The sequence below is a fragment of the Sorghum bicolor genome, chromosome 8, assembly GCF_000003195.3.
Source record: "Sorghum bicolor cultivar BTx623 chromosome 8, Sorghum_bicolor_NCBIv3, whole genome shotgun sequence".
In the NCBI taxonomy this organism is placed as follows: Eukaryota; Viridiplantae; Streptophyta; class Magnoliopsida; order Poales; family Poaceae; genus Sorghum; species Sorghum bicolor.
The window spans coordinates 32,643,464-32,663,183 of record NC_012877.2 but is presented as its reverse complement, the minus strand read 5'-3'; positions in this window follow the sequence as shown (position 1 = coordinate 32,663,183).

The following is a 19,720-nucleotide window of genomic DNA, read 5'->3' as shown; positions in this document are numbered from 1 at the left end:
TTTGCAGCCTTCCCACCGAACGACCCAGGGCGTGTCAGGACGCAGGAAACAAGGATGGAACGTCTAATCGGGACCCCCTGGAGACACCCAAGGTCAGCGCTCCAGATACCAGCATATTACACGGCGTCCGACCCTCGACCGAACAAGGTCCCTTCCTAGGGACAAGTTGGGCGTCGACTGACTACACCACAGCTACCCCGCCGGATCCGCCACCATACCGTACAAGCATGCGACCTCAGAACCAGCTCAAGGCGGCTGGCAGGGCAGAACACAGGAGCACGCGTAATCATCACCGGGCTATCAAGATGGGACGGCTCGAGGCCATGCCGTACGGAAGCCTCGAGTAGGTCAGCGCTCCATGCGGCTATCGATCCCTACTCTAACATCTACGCATGTACCCTGTGTCTCTCCTTGGAGCTATAAAAGGAGAGACTCAGGAATAGAAGAACGGATCATCACAACACAAGAACACACACACGTAGTAGAGCTACACACTTCATACCACTCTTGTATTCGCCCCTGTACAAGCACTTAGGTGCAAGATAATACAAACTCTCTCCCCCCGCTGGACGTAGGGCCTTCTCTAGCCCGAACCAGGATAAATCTCTGTGTCTTCTTGCATCACCATCCGGAAAGGGGAGCACGCATACAAATTTACTCGTTGGTGTGACCCCCCGGGGGAAAAACACCGACAGTTGGCGCGCCAGGTGGGGTCCTGCGTGTTTTTCACTGATTTCCCACCACTTTCCGGATGGCTACTCTTGCCTCGCCGCTTCCGCGCTCCACGGTGATTTGGTTTGGGAGTCTCGAGTTCATGTCTACGGGCTCCGGCTACGACATGATCTTGCTCTCAGTCAAAGGACCAGGAGGAGTCCGCGTTACGCCAGCACGGTTGAAGGCTCCGAGACGCCCTCACCACCACGCCTCCCCGCCTAAGAAGAGGCGCGGGCAGCACCACCGCGGCCCCTCTGCTTCAGCACGACCAACAACTCGTGCAAGGCAGAATGTGGGCCACAAGTCGGCAACACCGTGTGACCGAGCAACAAGCATGACGACTCAGCACCGCGCGACGACGGGGGGAGACGCGTCTCGCGCGCCCTCCCCCACCGCAGCTAGGCTACTTCCACACGGGTTGTTCTCTCCAAGGGCGGCACTGCCGTTCGGGTTGGACAACGCCGCGGCGTCGCTCGCCAAGGCGATATGCCCAAACGCCCAGACGTACGTAGAAAGACCAATGGTCCTCCCACGTAGCTCTGAAGCGCGGCGGCCGGCGTCCGAGCTGCCGGACCTTTCCCGAGTACGAGGCCTCCGCCGTCTAGGCCCCGGACGATACTCGATCACCTCCCTCAGGCAACCATTGCTGGAGGAAGGACGTGGGTGTTTCCACGCCGCCGAACCGGACTCCGACTCCGAGACAGACAGCTATGACCCTACGAGGGAATGCTATCACATCGACGGGGCGGCAGAAACCACCGACGAGACACGGGATGCTGCTGCGGGTGGTCGAGCCCCCGCGGCGCAAGAAGACCCCAGGACGCCTGGGAACGACGGACAGCTCGACCCTCTTCCTCAAGAAGATAGAACTGCGCAGCTCGCGCAGCTGCGGGAGCTCAAGATGAAGCTCGACGAAGATCGCGAGCGCCTCGTCCTGCTCGAGCAAATCCTCGAACAAGACCTGCCCTACCCACCGGGCGGAAGTGTCCGCAGACGCGCTCGAGAGGTACATCGACAGATCATCGGTGACGCAGAGGCGGAGCAACCTGTCAGCCGTTTCCCTCGAGCAGGCCAGAATGTAGTGGCAGCGACGATGCTGCTACGTAACATGCCAGAACCATCAAATTCCCAGGCCCGACGCATTCGAAATGTAGTTCAGACATTGCTCCAGGTGGTAGCAGTTCAACAAGCCGAAAGTTCGGCATCTCGACGATGAGGAGCTGCCACAGAGAAGCGCGACGAACAGCCTCTAATCGAAGAGGAGGTGTCTGTCCAGCAACAACCTCCCCCTCGAGGTAGAAAGACCGCTCTCATCCTCCCTGCCGACAATCAACGTCGACACGACGCGCGACACGACATCAAAGAAAATAGACGCCGCCGGCACGGAGACGCGGAAGAACGTGGTTATAGCGCGCATCGCGGTGGGAGGTACGACAGCGACGAGGACCGGGTGGCCCCCGAGCCACCGGGCCCGCGGGTGTTCAGCAGGGCGATTCGCAGCACGCCCCTGCCTAGTCCATTTCGACCCCCAACCAGCATCGCGAAGTACAATGGAGAAACCAAGCCAGAGCTATGGCTGGCCGATTTCAGGCTGGCTTGTCAGCTAGGTGGCGCTCGAGGGGATGATCGAGCCATCATCAGACAGCTACCCCTTTTCCTCTCCGACACCGCCCGTCGATGGCTCGAGGAACTCCCTGCCAATCAGATTCACAACTGGGTTGATTTGGTCAGAGTCTTCGAGGGTAACTTCAAAGGGACCTACATACGGCCAGGGAACTCGTGGGACCTCAGCAAATGCAAGCAGAAGTCAGGAGAGACTCTTCGGGAGTACGCTCGACGCTTCTCGAAGCAGCGCACTGAGTTGCCACACATCCCCGACCACGACGTCATCTTGGCGTTTGTCTCGGGCACCACCAGTCGAGACTTGGTGCGGGAATTAGGCCGCAATCGACCTCAGACCGTCGACGAGCTGATGGACGTAGTAGCTAACTACGCGGCAGGGGAGGAGGCAGTCGGCGCCTTCTTCAGCTCAGAAGGAAGAAAAGGCAAGCAGCCCGTCAATGAAGATGGGACTTCCAGTCGAGGCCTCAAGAAAAATAAAAAGAAGCAGAAAGTGCGGCAGTTCCACCAGGAAGATTCAGGCGACGACCTCGTCGCCGCCATGGATCGAAAGAAGCCGCGAGGCCCTCCGGAGGGAGGCATCTTCGACAAGATGTTGGAGGAGCCGTGCCCTTACCATAAGGGAGGCGCCAACCACAAACTCAAGGACTGTCGTATGCTGAGAAAGCATTTCGACGGTCAGGGGTTCAAAAAAGATACGCGTGATGACTCCAAGAAGGAGAAGGCTGGCGGCAAGGAGGACAACAAAGATGACGACGGCTTCCCCGCCGTCCACGACTGCTACATGATCTATGGCGGGCCTTCGACTCAGTTGACCGCGAGGCAGCGCAAAAGGGAGCGTCGCGAAGTCTTTACAGCAAGAATGGCGGTGCCCCAGTACCTTAGCTGGTCGAGCACTCCCATCACTTTCGACCGAGAAGACCACCCTGACAAGGTAGTCGCCCCAGGCGTCTACCCGCTCGTCGTCGACCCCATCATCGTCAACACCCGACTCTCGAAAGTGCTGATGGATGGTGGCAGCAGCCTCAACATCATCTACCTCGAGACCCTCGATCTCCTCGGCATCGATAGAGGACGCCTCCAGCCGAGCGCCGGCGGTTTCCATGGCGTCGTACTAGGGAAAAAGGCACTGCCAGTAGGTCGAATCGACCTACCGGTCTGCTTCGGCACGGCGGCCAACTTCAGGAAGGAGACCCTCACCTTTGAGGTGGTTGGGTTCCGAGGCACGTACCACGCCATCATCGGGCGCCCGGGCTACGCCAAGTTCATGGCTATACCCAACTACACATACTTGAAGCTGAAGATGCCTGGTCCCAAAGGCGTCATCACTGTCAGTTCCTCCTTCGAGCACGCGTACGAGTGCGACGTCGAGTGCGTCGAGTACGGGGAGGCGGTCGAGAGCTCCACCGAGCTCGTTGCAAAGCTCGAGGCCATGGCCGCTGAGGCTCCAGAGCCTAAACGTCATGCGGGCAGCTTCGAGGCGGCGGAAGGAACTAAGAAGATCCCGCTCGACCCCAACAACTCCGACGACAAGGTGCTGACGATCAGCACCGACCTCGACCCCAAATAGGAAGCCGTGCTCGTTGACTTTCTCCGTGCAAATGCTGATATGTTTGCATGGAGTCCCTCGGATATGCCGGGCATACCGAGGGAAGTCGCCGAGCACTCCTTGGAGATTCGAGCCGGTTCCAAGCCAGTGAAGCAGCGGTTGCGCCGATTCGACGAGGAAAAGCACAAGATCATTGGCGACGAAGTCCACAAGCTTTTGACGGCCGGATTCATCAAGGAGGTTCATCATCCTGACTGGTTAGCGAACCCTGTATTAGTTAAGAAAAAGAATGGGAAAATGAGGATGTGTGTCGATTATACTAGTTTGAATAAAGCATGTCCAAAAGTTCCCTTTCCATTGCCACGCATTGATCAGATTGTCGATTCTACCGCGGGATGTGAAACCCTTTCTTTCCTTGATGCTTATTCTGGTTACCACCAAATAAAAATGAAAGAGTCCGACCAGCTCGCGACCTCTTTCATCACACCTTTTGGGATGTATTGCTACGTGACCATGCCATTTGGGCTTCGAAACGCGGGAGCCACGTATCAACGTTGCATGCTCCACGTATTTGGCGAACATATAGGCTCAACGGTCGAGGCCTACATCGACAACATTGTCGTCAAGTCAAAGCGACGAGGAGACCTGATCCAGGACCTCGAGGTTGCCTTCAGCTGCTTACGCACCAGCCGGATCAAGCTCAATCCCGAGAAGTGCGTTTTCGGCGTGCCTCGAGGCATGCTCCTAGGATATATTGTTTCGCAGCGCGGTATCGAGGCCAACCCCGAGAAAGTCTCGGCCATCACGAAAATGGGGCCAATCCGAGACATCAAGGGTGTGCAGAGAGTCACGGGGTGCCTGGCGGCTCTGAGCCGTTTCATCTCGAGACTAGGAGAAAAGGCATTACCATTATATCGACTCCTAAAGAAGGTCGAGCGCTTTTCTTGGACCCCCGAGGCCGAGGAAGCACTCGAAAAACTGAAAAAGACGCTGACCTCGGCACCGGTCCTGGTTCCACCTCAACCTGCGGAGCCACTGCTCCTCTACGTCGCGTCGACGACCCAGGTCGTCAGCGCGGCGGTGGTGGTCGAAAGACAAGAGGAGGGTCACGCGCTGCCAGTCCAAAGGCCAGTCTATTTCGTCAGCGAGGTGCTTTCGGAGACCAAGGCGCGTTACCCCCAAATCCAGAAGCTGATCTACGCCGTAATCCTTGCCCGCCGCAAATTGCAGCATTACTTCCTTGGTCATCCTATCACGGTGGTCTCTTCTTTCCCCTTGGGCGAGATAATCCAGAGCAAGGAGGCCACGGGAAGGATAGCTAAGTGGTCGGTCGAGCTCATGAGCGAGACTCTCACTTACGCGCCTCGAAAGGCCATCAAATCGCAAGCCCTGGTAGACTTCGTCGCGGAATGGACAGACTCCCAGCTTCCCCCGACTCAGGTCCAGGCGGAGCTGTGGACAATGTATTTCGACGGGTCACTCATGAAAACTGGGGCCGGGGCCGGCCTGCTGTTCATCTCACCCTTGGGCGTCCACATGAGGTATGTAATCAGGATTCATTTTGCCGCATCTAACAATGTCGCAGAATATGAGGCCCTCATCAACGGTCTTAAGATCGCTATCGAGTTAGGAGTCCGACGCCTCGACGTCCGAGGTGACTCCCAACTCGTCATCGACCAGGTAATGAAAACCTCGAGTTGCCATGACCCAAAAATGGAAGCATACTGCAAGGAGGTGCGTCGACTCGAAGACAGGTTCCACGGCCTCGAGCTTGTCCATGTCGCTCGACGCTACAACGAGGCAGCCGACGAACTCGCCAAGATTGCATCTACCAGAGGCACAGTGCCGCCTGATGCATTCTCAAAGGATCTTCACGAGCCATCCGTCGACCTAGGCACGGGGGCTGGCGTCGACACCACCATCGCCCAACCAACCAATGCTGTCGATGCGCTCTTGATGGAGGAAGAGGTGATGGAAATAGAACGACGACCGGGTCGACCATTCGATTGGCGCACACCGTTCCTCGACTGCCTTATCCGCGGTGAGTTGCCAGAAGACAAGACAGAAGCTCGTCGTATCGCTCGACGGGCCAAATCATATGTGATCTATGGCGAAGACAACGAGCTATATCGACGGAGCCCGACGGGGGTCTTACAACGTTGCATCACCGTAGAGGAAGGCTGAAAACTCCTCGATGACCTGCACTCGGGGGCTTGTGGCCACCACGCCGCCCCACGGACCCTTGTAGGAAACGCTTTTCGGCAAGGCTTTTACTGGCCAATGGCCGTGGCGGATGCCATCGAGCTCGTACGCTCGTGTCATGGGTGCCAATTCTACGCCAAACAGACGCATCTGCCCGCCCACGCTCTTCAGATGATCCCCATCACCTGGCCGTTTGCGGTATGGGGGCTCGATTTAGTAGGACCTCTACAAAAGGCGAAAGGAGGGTATACCCATTTGCTGGTGGCCATCGACAAGTTCTCCAAATGGATCGAGGCTCGACCCATCACCAACATCCGCTCCGAGCAGGCCGTCCTTTTCTTCTCCGACATCATCCATCGGTTTGGGATCCCCAATGTCATCATCACCGACAACGGCACCCAGTTCACTGGCAGAAAGTTCTTGGATTTCTGCGATCAGCATCACATCCGTGTGAACTGGTCCGCAGTAGCCCACCCTCGAACTAACGGCCAGGTCGAGCGTGCCAACGGCATGATTTTGCAAGGACTCAAGCCAAGGATCTACAATCGATTGAAGAAATTCGGCAAGAAATGGGTCGAGGAGCTTTCCTCAGTCCTATGGAGCCTTAGGACAACGCCAAGCAGGGCCACAAAATACACCCCGTTCTTCATGGTCTACGGCTCTGAAGCTATCCTCCCCACAGACCTCGAGTATGGGTCACCACGACTCAAGGCTTACAACGAGCAATCGAACAAAGAGACTCAGGAAAACGCGGTCGACCAACTCGAGGAGGCTCGAGACATGGCCCTCCTCAACTCTGCTAGATATCAGCAGAGACTCCGACGCTACCACGACAAGCACGTGCGCAAGAGGGACCTCAACGTAGGCGACCTTGTCCTACGACGCCGGCAAAGCAACCAAGGACGCCACAAGCTGACCCCACCTTGGGAAGGCCCGTATGTGGTGGCTGGGGTCCTTAAGCCAGGAACGTACAAATTGGCGGACGAAAAGGGGGCAGTCTTCACCAACGCATGGAACATCGAACAGCTACGTCGATTCTACCCCTAGAAGTCCTAGATTTACGATCCTACTTTTTGAACGAAGACTTTGTAAATGAACGCATGAATAAATAAAGTCTTTCCCTCGAGCGGCTTCTTTCTGTACCAAAAATAGTTACGAGTTATAGTCTCGACGTCAAAAGGGGATGCCAACCATGACCCATCATAGTCCGCACCCCCTCGGGGGCTACCAGAGGGACGACCCCTCCCCAAGCGTCGAAAAAGCCAAGAAATTTTCTTTTCTTGCTTGGTAAACCTTACACGGTTCGAGTAGCTAAGGCACCTCGAGCCCCTCAAAGGCCGAGGGATAATGAGCCGGAAAACTCCCACGCCCCTGGGCTACGGAAATCGAGTTTGTTTCTGACGATAGGTCGAGCAAGGGATACAAACGTAGGAATAAAGAGAAACAAAGGAACCTCGAGCGGAAAGACAAATAAGCAGTTAACAATTACGAAAAGATATTATATCATGTAACAGCAAAATTAATAAAGTATCGTACAAGGGGCCTCAGGTGCCCTGAGCAGGCTCGCAGGCCTCAGTCAACGGCACGATCCTCACCGCCCTCGCCTCCGCCTGAGCTAGCCTCAGGAGGGAGCACCTCAGGCTCGAAGAGCTTGGCCAACCTTTCCCCAGGAGCCTCCGCGTCGTTGATCAAGGCATGGAGCCTCTCCTCGTTCTCCGCGTCGGTCTTGGAGATGTCGGTGACGAAGCCATGGGACACCACCTCCATGTCGTAGGAGAAGCCCGAGCAGACAACCGCCATCGCCCACTTCACCCCGATGTGGAGGGCATCCCGCACCCGATCTCGCAGCGTTGCGCCTATGTAGCACAACTGGTCGATCAGGGCGTCGCCTCGAGTGTCCTCCCTCGACTCATCCATAGGCTCGACCTCCCAAGAGGTCGAGAGATCGCTTATCGCCGTCCGCACTCGACGGTTCAAAGCAACCTCAGCCTCGAGCTGAGCCTTGGCGTTGCGAGCCTCGGCTTGGGCGGCCAGGAGTTCGTCCTTGAGCCCTATAAATACCAATACAAAGAAGCTATAGGAAAAACTCAAGCACACCTCAAAAAGGAAATTCGACAAAGGAAACATACCTTTGATGCTCTCCTCTAGGGCCGTGTTCTCGCCGACCAATCTGGTGTTGGCACGCTCGATCTCTCTGTTGGAGCGCGCCAGCTCAGTATTGGCGACGCGGAGATCTTCGATCACCCTGCCAGCCTGAGCGACGGCTCCACTCTTCTCCAGCAATTCTCCCTTCAGACGCTCGACGTCGTCAGAGAGACTGCGGGATCGAGCTCGCTCCATCTCGAGGTCTTCGAGGGCCTTCTTCTTTGCGTCCTCGGCGGCACCCCTGGCGACCTCATTGTCCACGAACGCCACTTTCATCTTTTGGAAGGTAACGCAGAGGGAGTCCAGGTCGGTTTGGAGAAGGCCCTTCTCCTTGTCCAGGTCCGCGATGACACTCTTGTGGGACAGGGCCTCCTCCCGGGCTCTGGACGCGGCCTCCTCGACCGTAAGAGCCCGCTCCCGTAGCTGCATCGCCTCCTCCTCCGCCTTCTTCGAGACCTCTCGGGCCTCGGCCAAAGCAGCCTCCCTCACCTTCTTCTCCTCCTCGAGTGCTATGAGATCTTTGTAAGCTTTAAGCAGCTTTTCCTGCGACTCGAGGAGTTGATCCTTGAGGAGGGGAAGCTGCTCCCATCCGCCCCTCGTGGCATGTATGAAGCTGGACTTGATGCGAGAGGTCTCTTTCATATCCTGCGAATCAGGGGTCAGAGGGATTAGAACACAGAAACCAGAAAGCACCACAAAGATTGGAGCTCGAGAAACACTTACAAAATAAGCTGGCCCAAGCCCGTTGTTGATGACGTCCGATAGGAGCCCCACCACGTGTTTCATCCAAAGGCGGAGCTCCTCGACATGCTCCCACTTCTCGACTTCCTTCTTGTCGTCGAGGAAGATATTGGGCTCGGACGGGTCGCTGGAAGCTCGGATACGAATCCGATCGGGACACCAGTTCTCCATCTCCCGATCAGCCCGCACCTTGACGCCGCGGAGAAAGTTCTCGACGGTCTCGAGGGAACCCCCGTGGCGCAAGAACAGGTCGGCGAGGCAAGGGAACCGCCCGTCGTCGTCCACCGTCTTCCACGTACCGTCCTTGCTCCCAGACGACCCGATCTCATCCTCCTTAGAGGGAAAGCGGTCCTCCCATGCTCGACGCTCCCGGAGGAACCCTGGGGCGATCCCGTCCATGCCGTAGATTGTCCTCTTGATCTCGGACTCGGGGTCGGTGGGGGTGCGCATCATGCAGGCGAGCGCCACCACTCCGTCCGCTCGCCCCGACTCTGCCCGGATCGCGGCAGGCGCCCCCGGGAGGAGCCACGCTGGGGTGGGAGGTCCGTACACCGGCAAATTTCCCTCTTCATCGCCGGGCTCTTGCGACGCCAGTGGCGCCGGTTCGGCCAAAACTTGAGGCGGGGGCTCGAGTGGCTCGTCCTCTTGGCCCCCCAGCTGCTGTTGCTGCCCCAGCTGTTGCTGCTGCTCCTCCTGCTGGTGCTGCGGGTGCTCCTCCGGCTGGGGTCGCTGCTGCTGCTGCTCCAGTGATGGCTGCGTCGCCTCGCGCTCCCGCTCCTCCTCCTCCACCATTTTGCTTTGCGCCTCGAGAGCTCGAAGGCCTGCAGGCCAGGGAGTCCGTCCCGCGACGTTGGGGGTCGATGCTTCTTCCTCCATAGGTCGAGCGCCCCCAGACGCTTCGTTGCCATCAGACGTATCGCTGATGGTGATGGGTTCCCCCTCGACCCCCAATCGAGAGGGCTCGGGGGCTCCCTCTGACGCTCGCGTCTGGGGGGCCGCATCATGAGTCGGCGGCGGCGGAGTAGGCGCGGGACGAGATAAAGCCCTCTCGACGCCGGCTGGAGGTTGGGTGCTGGATGAGCCTACAAAACAAAGGGTAAGGGTCAGACGTTATGATAACCAACGTAAGAATATCGCGACACCCAGGAATTAACTACGAACCTGGTTCCGTGGAGGCGGCACCCGTTCTGAGCCTCTTGGCCATTGACGGTTGGGCCTGCTCGAGGGTCCGTTTCAGCCTGAGAAAAAGTCGGCATGTGAGGAGAGGTGAAAGAATGGGGGGACAAAGACCGCAACATCAAAAGGGCTTACCCCACGGGGAGAACGGCTCGCCTTCCGCCACCCCGACCAGTGGGCCTCGAGCCACCCCGCGTCGGGGCTCTAGGCCCCTCGAGGGCAGGAACTGGCTTAGGTACGTCGGTCCCCGCCTGGCGGACGCCGGGACTCGCGCTCCTACAGCCGGCGTCTCCTTTCTCAGAGGCCGCGGCGCGACCGCGAGTTAGCGGCCCCGACGCCTGGGACCTAGTCGGACCGCTCTCCCTGGGCGCCGGGGGAGGGCGCGGTGCGTCTTGGCCCGCCTTGAGCGCGGAAGGAGCGTCGGCCCGGGGACGACGAGATCCACTCGGACCCTCCTCTGGCGCCTCCGTCCGGAGGGCGTCGACGTCACCTCGAGGCGGGCCCTCGAGAATCCGATCGAGGCGCGACGCCATCCCCTCGGAGTCGTCGCTACCCTCATCGTCGTCATCATCATCGTTGGGGGATTCTTCCTCAGGCTCCCCCCTCTGCCTGGATTTGGCTCGACGCGCCTCTAATGCTTGGCGGTCGAGGTTCTTCTTCTTCTCCCCCTTCTTTGCGGAGTCCTTGGCAGACTTCAGCTTTTCGGCGGATTGGCGCCGTTTGTCGCGATCGACCTCGTCCTCCTTTACCAGAGGCCTCGAGGACCGGACATCAATCCGACCCTGCCAAAACTAAGGTAGACTTAGAAAAAAGAGAGGGGAGAAAGGAAACCCAGAATCGGGGATGCGCGTAAGAAGAAAGCGTACCAGATCGATCGAGCCTGCGTCAGGTCTCATGGGGAAGCCGTTGACATGCTCCGGCTGAAAATCACCGGCAATTGCGGCCCTAACTCGGGCCGCGACTTCGTCGTCCGCCGGAGGCTCGTTGGACATCCGACATGCCTCGAGGTCCCGAGATGAGACGCCAGGGCCCATCTCGTCCATCCTCAACGGTCGTGACATCCGAGGGAGAACTCTCCGATGATGGACGGCCGAGAGGACGAGGGCGGCGGTCAAACCTTCCTGGCGAAGCTTCTTCAGGGCGTCGAGGAGAGGGTCGAGCCGAGACTGATGAGCTTGGACGACGCCGTACGTCCAGTCCGCTGGACGCTCCAAGATCAGACGGCCCGAGTAAGAAGGCAGGAGGTTGTCGTCGTTCCGCAGGTAGAACCATTGGGAGTCCCAGCCGGCGTGGTTGGTCGACAACCCTACCGGGATGTACTCCCGCGGCCGGTCCGTCTTCCCCGTCTTCTGCACCAGATTGAGGCAACCCGCCCGCACGGGCTTCCTTACACCCGTGGTTCCGGTGGAGGCGTGAAACAGCTCGCCCCTGTAGAGGTGGAGCCACAGCTCCCAGTGCGGCATCATCCCCAGGAAGCCCTCACACACGGCGGCGAAGACCGCCACTACGGTGATGGCGTTCGGAGAGAAGTGCTGGAGCTCCACCCCATAATGGAAGCAGAGGGCCCGCATGAAGCGGCTTGGAGGCGCGCCCAGACTGTGGCTGTGAAACTTGGCGAACGACACCACGTAGCCCTCGGGCGGCTGAGGCGCCCTGTGGCTCGCCGGCGGCGCGATCCACTCTGGCGACGACAGCGAGGTGCGGCGGCGCAGCAGTCCCTCCTTCTCAAGCTCCAACAGCCGGCGCTCCGTCATCGACGACGGGCGCCAGTCGTCGGCGGCGACGAGTCTTACAGGCATCTCGGCTAAAGGGACGGTGGGTTCGCTACAGCTCGAGGGGGCGTGTGCGCGTGAGATGGCGAGAAAGCAAAGGCAGCGAAGGAACAAGAGCGAGAAGGCGGAAGGGAGAGGAACGGCGGTGACGCGACGACGTATTTATAGGCAGCTGTCCGCCAACGGACAGATCCGAGAAGAAAGGTAACTCCCCCCATAAATGCGCCGCCTGACAGTCCTCTCTCTCTCCTCACAGGCCGGACTCTCCGAATTCCTCGCCGATACGGTGTCGTAACGTCATCCGCCTAGAAAGGCGCGCCCAACGGGCAGAAAGGCGAACCGCCACGGTCGTTTCCTTCCCTCGTAAGCCAAGGGACGTAACCACAAAAGTCTCGAGAGGTCGATGGCTGGCCCGCCAAAAGGGTTCGACAGCCGATCTCGAGCGCCAGAGTCAGGGATCCCCAGCGAGCGGTCGAAGATCGAGGCCCGCCTCGAGGACTCGCTGGCGATGTTCAAGGTAGGGTCGAGACAGTCGAGAGGAATCCCCCGACGGGAGGCATCGAGCCGCCGGTCTCTATCGAATGAGACTGGTATCCCCGACCACGTCGACCCTGCTTTATGAGGACGCCTCCGGGCTACAGCTGACCCCCCCGAAAGGGGCACAGGTTCTCACTTGGACTACCCGCTAGGAACTCAATTTGGGATGGAAGACGCTCGCTCTATCGAGAGTACGTCGAAACCCCCGGGCAAAAACGAGCCAATCGGAATCTTCCACCACTGGTGTCGAAAGCGTTTCTGCGAATTAGACAACATAGCCCTCGAAGGAGTCAAAAACTCCTCCGAGGGCTCGGGGGCTACTGTCGAGGGTATCGGTAAGGGGTACCCTCAGCGATGCGCATTATGAGATTGCCCGTACGAAGGTCGAGACCCTTAATTCGACGCTCTAATCTTACGTATGCGCCGCCATCGACGGTCGCAGCCTCGAAGACGGAAATAGAGTCGAGTGAATCGGTCAGGGCTCGAGCGACGACTGCCGTCGAAAACGGAAGCGGGCTCGAGCGAACCGAGAGGCGTCGGGCGCAAGGACACTGTCCGCCGCCCGACGCGCGCACGCGGGCCGGAGCATTAAATGCACCTGACGCTTCCCCACCTAACACACAGGTCACGGAAGGCGTGATAGGGAGCAAGCTTCTGTCCCATCGTTCTTTTTGCAGCCTTCCCACCGAACGACCCAGGGCGTGTCAGGACGCAGGAAACAAGGATGGAACGTCTAATCGGGACCCCCTCGAGACACCCAAGGTCAGCGCTCCAGATACCAGCATATTACACGGCGTCCGACCCTCGACCGAACAGGGTCCCTTCCTAGGGACAAGTTGGGCGTCGACTGACTACACCACAGCTACCCCGCCGGATCCGCCACCATACCGTACAAGCATGCGACCTCAGAACCAGCTCAAGGCGGCTGGCAGGGCAGAACACAGGAGCACGCGTAATCATCACCGGGCTATCAAGATGGGACGGCTCGAGGCCATGCCGTACGGAAGCCTCGAGTAGGTCAGCGCTCCATGCGGCTATCGATCCCTACTCTAACATCTACGCATGTACCCTGTGTCTCTCCTTGGAGCTATAAAAGGAGAGACTCAGGAATAGAAGAACGGATCATCACAACACAAGAACACACACACGTAGTAGAGCTACACACTTCATACCACGCTTGTATTCGCCCCTGTACAAGCACTTAGGTGCAAGATAATACAAACTCTCTCCCCCCGCTGGACGTAGGGCCTTCTCTAGCCCGAACCAGGATAAATCTCTGTGTCTTCTTGCATCACCATCCGGAAAGGGGAGCACGCATACAAATTTACTCGTTGGTGTGACCCCCCGGGGGAAAAACACCGACAGTGCTCTTGCGAGTGTCGATGTCCCCGGCGAGGTCGCTGTCGCTGAAACCTAGCAACTGAGCTTCCTTCCTCTTCTGGTAGAAGCAGCCATGGTGCAGTGTGCCGGTGACGTAGCGTAGTACTCTCTTCATGGCTGCCAAGTGCTCGGTGGTGGGGTTCTCCATGAACCGGCTGATGTAGCCCACCGAGTACGCCAGGTCGGGCCTGGTGTTTACCAGATACCGCTGGGTTCCCACCACACCGCAATACATAGTAGCGTCAATGGCTGGAGCCGTGCTCACCTTGCTGAGTTTCAGGCGAGGCTCCATTGGCGTGGTGCTTGGGTTGCAGCCGGACAGGCCAGCTGTCTCCAGGATCTTGGCTGCATAGGAGCTTTGGCAGATGGTGATGCCAGCCTCAGTCTGGGACACCTCCAGACCAAGGTAGTAATGTAGTAGCCCCAAGTCGCTCATCTTGAAGGTGCCCTTCATCTGTTCCTTGAAGATGTTGATGTCGTCTCCGTTGCCGCCGGCGATGATGAGGTCATCGACATAGACCCCCACCACCAGCCGGCGACCTCCAAAACCGCGCAGGTAGGCGGCATGCTCTGAAGTGCTCCTCCGAAACCCAAGCCCAATGAGGGACTCGTTGAGTTTGGCGTACCATGCCCGTGGAGCTTGACGCAGCCCGTAGAGCGCTTTGACGAGATGGAGGACTTTGTTCTCATGGCCGCGGAGGACGAAGCCGGGGGGCTGCTCGACATACACCTCCTCCTGGAGCACTCCGTTCAAAGAACGCCGACTTCACGTCCATGTGGTGGACGGCCCAGCCTTGACTGGCGGCGTGCGCGAGCAGAAGCCGTACTGACTCCACCAGGCGCGCAACGGGGGCAAAGACCTCATCAAAGTCGATGCCCTGCTGTTGCACATAGCCCTTTGCGACGAGACGAGCCTTGTGCTTGGTGACGATGCCGGACGCATCCTTCTTTGCCTTGAACACCCACTTGAGGCCGATCGGCCTGGTGTGGTTTGGCGCCTCCACCAGCTTCCATGTGCCACTCGCCTCGATGGATGTCATTTCGTCAAGCATGGCGTGGCGCCAGCACTCGTGGCGCATCGCCTCATCGAAGGAGGCTGGCTCGGCGTCGCTTGCCAGCAGTAGGCGCTCCTCCAGATCGCGGTCGGCAAGCTCAGGGATCTCGGCATCCCCGAGCACGTTGTCGATGCGGCGGAAGCGGAGAGGAGCGTCGTCGTCATGATCAGCGTCAAGATGGTCCTCAACTCCGGCTCCTGGTGGGGGAAGCGAACTCCACTTGGGGATGTGAAGCTGCCTGTGGTGTGTCCTGGGCCGCCGGTGAGCCAGCCATGGGCACACCTGAAGGTGGGGACACGCTCCTGCCCGATGGAGCCGGGGACGCCGAGCCTGATGCAGGGGAGACCATCATAGTCATACTTGTAGTGGTGATCACCGAGGGCTCCTGCTGTTCCAGCTCCTTGATGATCAAGTCGTTCGGCTCGACAGAGTCCGTTGCAGACCATGCCCACGCTGCTGCTTCGTCGAAGACGACGTCGCGGCTGATGTGGACACGCCGTGTTGGAGGATCGTAGACCCTGTAGGCCATGGATCCCGACTCGTAGCCGACGAACACCATGCGACAACTGCGGTCGTCGAGTTTTTTCTGGTGCGGCGAGTTCACCTTTGTGTGGGCGATGCAGCTGAATGTCCTCAGATGCTGGACAGACGGCGTATGCCCGTTCCAGAGCTGGTAGGGGGTGCACCCACCGATCGCCTTGCAGGAGGACCTGTTCAACAAGTAAACCGCCGTCGACACTGCTTCCCCCCAGAACACACCCGGGAGGGACTTGGCCTTCATCATGCTTCTGGCCGCGCCCACTACGGTCTGGTTCTGGCGTTCAACGACGCCGTTTTGTTGAGGCATGTACGGCGCCGTAAACTGCCTGCGAACCCCGAGTTGGGCGCAGTAGTTGCCGAAGTCGGCGGCGGTGAACTCTCCGCCACGGTCAGTGCGCAGCATCAACAGCTTCTTGCCACTCTTGCGTTCTGCCGCGGCCTGAATATTCTTGATGGCCGTGACTGCGGCGTCTTTGGTTGGCAGCAAGGCTACCCACATGAATCGTGAGTAGTCATCGACAAACAGTAGGAAATACTTGTTTCCGCTTGGCGTCGCCGGAGTGATGGGGCCGCAGATATCCCCGTGAAGAAGTTGCAGCGGCTCAGTGGAACGCCAGAGTGCCTTCTGGGGAAAAGGCACCCTCTTCTGCTTCCCGGCAAGGCAGGCGTCGCAGACCTGGTCCACCTGGTCGATGACGGGCAGACCACGAACCAGCTCCTCACGCCCCGTCTTGCGTAGCGCGGCGAAGTGGATGTGGCCGAACCGCTGGTGCCACCTCCAGGCGTCGTCGTCAGTGCGCGCAGCAAGGCACACGGGGCGCGCGATGGTGACGTCGAGGTTGTACATCCGGCCTGGGCTCCGTGGGATCTTGGCAAGGAGGCGCCCTTCCTCATCACGTACCCGCATCACGCCGTGCTCGACCAGTACTTGGTAACCGGCCTCGTCGAGCTGCCCGACGGAGATGATGTTGGTAGTGAGGCGTGGGAGGAAGTAGACGTTGGTGAGCGCCCGGTGCTCGCCGTTCTTGCAGTGGAAGAGCACCGTCTCGCTGCCTTCGATGCGGGCGACGGAGCCATCGCCGAAGCGGACGGAGCCGGTGACGGCAGTGTCGAGGTCGGCGAACGCGGCACGGGACCCAGACATGTGATTGGATGCGCCGGTGTCCAGGATCCACCGCGTCGCGTCCCGGTCCGCTGCATCGTCGAGGTTGGGGACGACCTTCCGCTCGATGAAGTGTAGCTGTGCGAGCGATGGCGGCGGCGCAGAGGAGGATGCCGGCTTGACTGGCGAAGTGTGGGGATCGGCCTCCTCATGGGCTGAGTCAACGACCAGCATGAGAGTGTGCTCCTCCTCCTCTTTCTAGGCCACATGGGCCTGATGGGGTGGATCCTCCTTCTTCTGCTTGCGACAATCACTGGCCCAGTGGCCCTTCTTGCCGCAGCGTGGACAGGGTGAGTCCGGCGGCGGACGAGGCTCGCCGGAGCCACGCCCCCGTCCTCTGCCACGGCCTTTGCCGCGACCACCGGAGCTGGAGCCACCGCGGGACGACTCCTGCCCCTTCCTCTTGTATTTCTCGATCCACTGCTCCTCGGTGAGAAGCAGCTTGCCGCTCGCGTTCTGTGGCGGCGACGGCTCGTCGTCGTCGGCCGCCTTGAGCCTCCCGGTGACCTCCTCAATCGATAACTGAGAAACGTCAAGGAGGGTTTCGATCGAGATTACCAATTGCATGTACTGCGGACGTGCGACGCGCAGGTACTTGGCCACCACGCGATGATCAGGCTCCGGATCACCGAGGGTTGCCATGCGCTGCGTGATGTTGGTGAGGCGCAGGGCGAACTCCTCGATGGCCTCGTCGGCGTGGAGCTTGATGTTCTCGTACTCCGCCCGGAGAGACTGGGCGGTTGATTTCCGCACGTGGTCGTCGCCGATGCGGAGTGTCTTGATGGCCTCCCAGGTGTCGTAGGCGGTACCCTTCGTGGCGAGCACCGGCACCATGTCTTCCGGTACCGCGCTGCAGATGGCGTCGAGGGCACTTCGGTCGTCGTCGTACTCCGCGTCGTCGGGGTACTCGATGGCGTCCCAGAGGTGACGAGCCTGCAGCTTCAGCTTCATCCGCAGCGACCACGTATGATAGTTGGTGCGCGTCAGCTGTGGCCAGGTGCCGGAACCGCCGCCTTCACGGACGATGCGCTCGACCACCACCTCGCGAGGACGGCGTGCGTCCCGGGTGCGCGATCGCCCCACGCGTGAGTGCGGACGGCGCGGTGGAGGCGTGGGTGATCGCCGAGGCGGCGGCGACTTGCGCGGTGGCGACCTGCGTGGTGTGTTCTCGTAGGAGACACCATGGCGACGATGTGGTCCCCTTCGTTGGCTCTGATGCCACTTGTCAGTCACCGGACGGCGGTGAGCCGGCGGTGCTGCTGCTAGCGGCTGCGAGCGAGAGAGAGAGCAGCGAGAAACAAACGATGAACACACTGGAGTTTGTGCTGCCAAGGGCGCAGCGTTTTCTGATGCACTTCATTGCCTTTTATTCGATTACAGAGATGAGCAAAGCACGCCACAGCGCACACGACCGCGAAGCTTGCGCGTGTCCATCCCCACGCGCCGCGATTGCCGGCCATGGCGTGCATGCTCTGGTTCATGGCAGAAGGAAGCTAATCACTACCTCCTACTTACACGGCCACCACAGGTTGGCGCTCGTGCATATGCAGGTGCTGAAAATAGACATGCTCTACATAGGATTACTGACAACAAAGAATGCCCAACATGAAGTACATGAACCGGTAGACGTAGATATTAAAACACGGAAAGGTAAGTTGAAGTAATAAAGATACATCACGATTTCTTAAGATGCATCGGCAAAGTTAACTAATGTAACATTGCTATAAACACTAGATATGTGAAAGATATACAGATAATATCACAAAAGAGGTTGCTGCGGCGACTTTTGTGTCCCAGATGTCGTATCCAAAGGAGTCGCGATTATGCGGTCTGTAATCATGATGTAGGAAAGTATTAAGATATAGTACTTTCTGGTAGATAGAATTATAAATGATTGAAACCGAGGATGGAATATTATAGGTATGGGTTGCTATGAATGAATACCTTTCTATTTGCGGGTCTTAGTTGAGGGAGGATTCACAGTTTCATCTTTTTGTTGAATAATGTGTTCACTGGGTCTTCATGTATGCATTGTAATTGAGGAGCAACTGTTAGTAATATATATAAGTATATTGAGTAAACAGCATAGATATTGTACTTTATATATAGACCTTTTTCTTCCTTGCAATGGACGAACTGTCTTTTTAGTCTCTTTGTGTTTTTCTTGCTTTTGTGGATTGGGTTCGCCACGTTCATATAATTCCTAAATTATATACATATATATTAATCTAAAAAAAGTTTACATTAAATTGTTTATAAGCAGGAGACTAACCTGTGGTGCTTCTTTATTGATTACATCGTGGGAAGCGGAAAACACAATTTTTGGTGAGCTGTCCTGACATCTAATTAGTAGTTAACAAATAGAATTAGACATCACTGTACATTAGCGAATAGTTAAAGGTGATATGTATGATTATTACCTTGTTAAAGTGTTCTGAGGTAAAACGGCAACAGATTTTCCTATATCAGAACTATTACTGATTTCCTAAAAACATGCAAATTGTTTATCTCAGAGATGTGCAGTCTAATAGAATCCAAGGAATATTACTGTTAGAAAACATAATATTGGTGGTTACCTTCCCAGTAGAATCTAAAGGTGGAAATAAAGCTTTGGGAACTAATCCTTTATTTGTTTGTGCACTGCATTAAATACACAGTATAAGTATGCTGTTATATTGTAGCGAGTTGCCAAAATGAAAAAAAGGGCTCTTTATTAGAAACGGTGGGGCATCAGGTTGCTTTTCCGGTGTATCATCAGCACCAATATTCGGTGGAGGTGTCTGGAAAAATAAGATTGAACTTTAGGTATTAGCTTCTGAAATTCAGCTACTGCATAGGTACTTTTATGTAGTAAAGATGTGCAGACCGAGGTAGCAGTAGGAGGCGCAACATTAGCAATTACTTGAGGTTCAGTTTGTTGCTGTGCAGGTTGAACCACATTTTGAGTAAGAGATAGAGAAGCTGAGGACTGATCTGGTTGTTGAGGATTTGCAGTCATAATAGACCGGCTCGCTATATAGGATTGCTCATGGAAATCAAAGGCTATTCTTTTTACTAAATATGTCCTGTTTTCCATATCGTTGAACGATGAACTGGTCAGACCGACCACAAATGTATATTTTCTTGT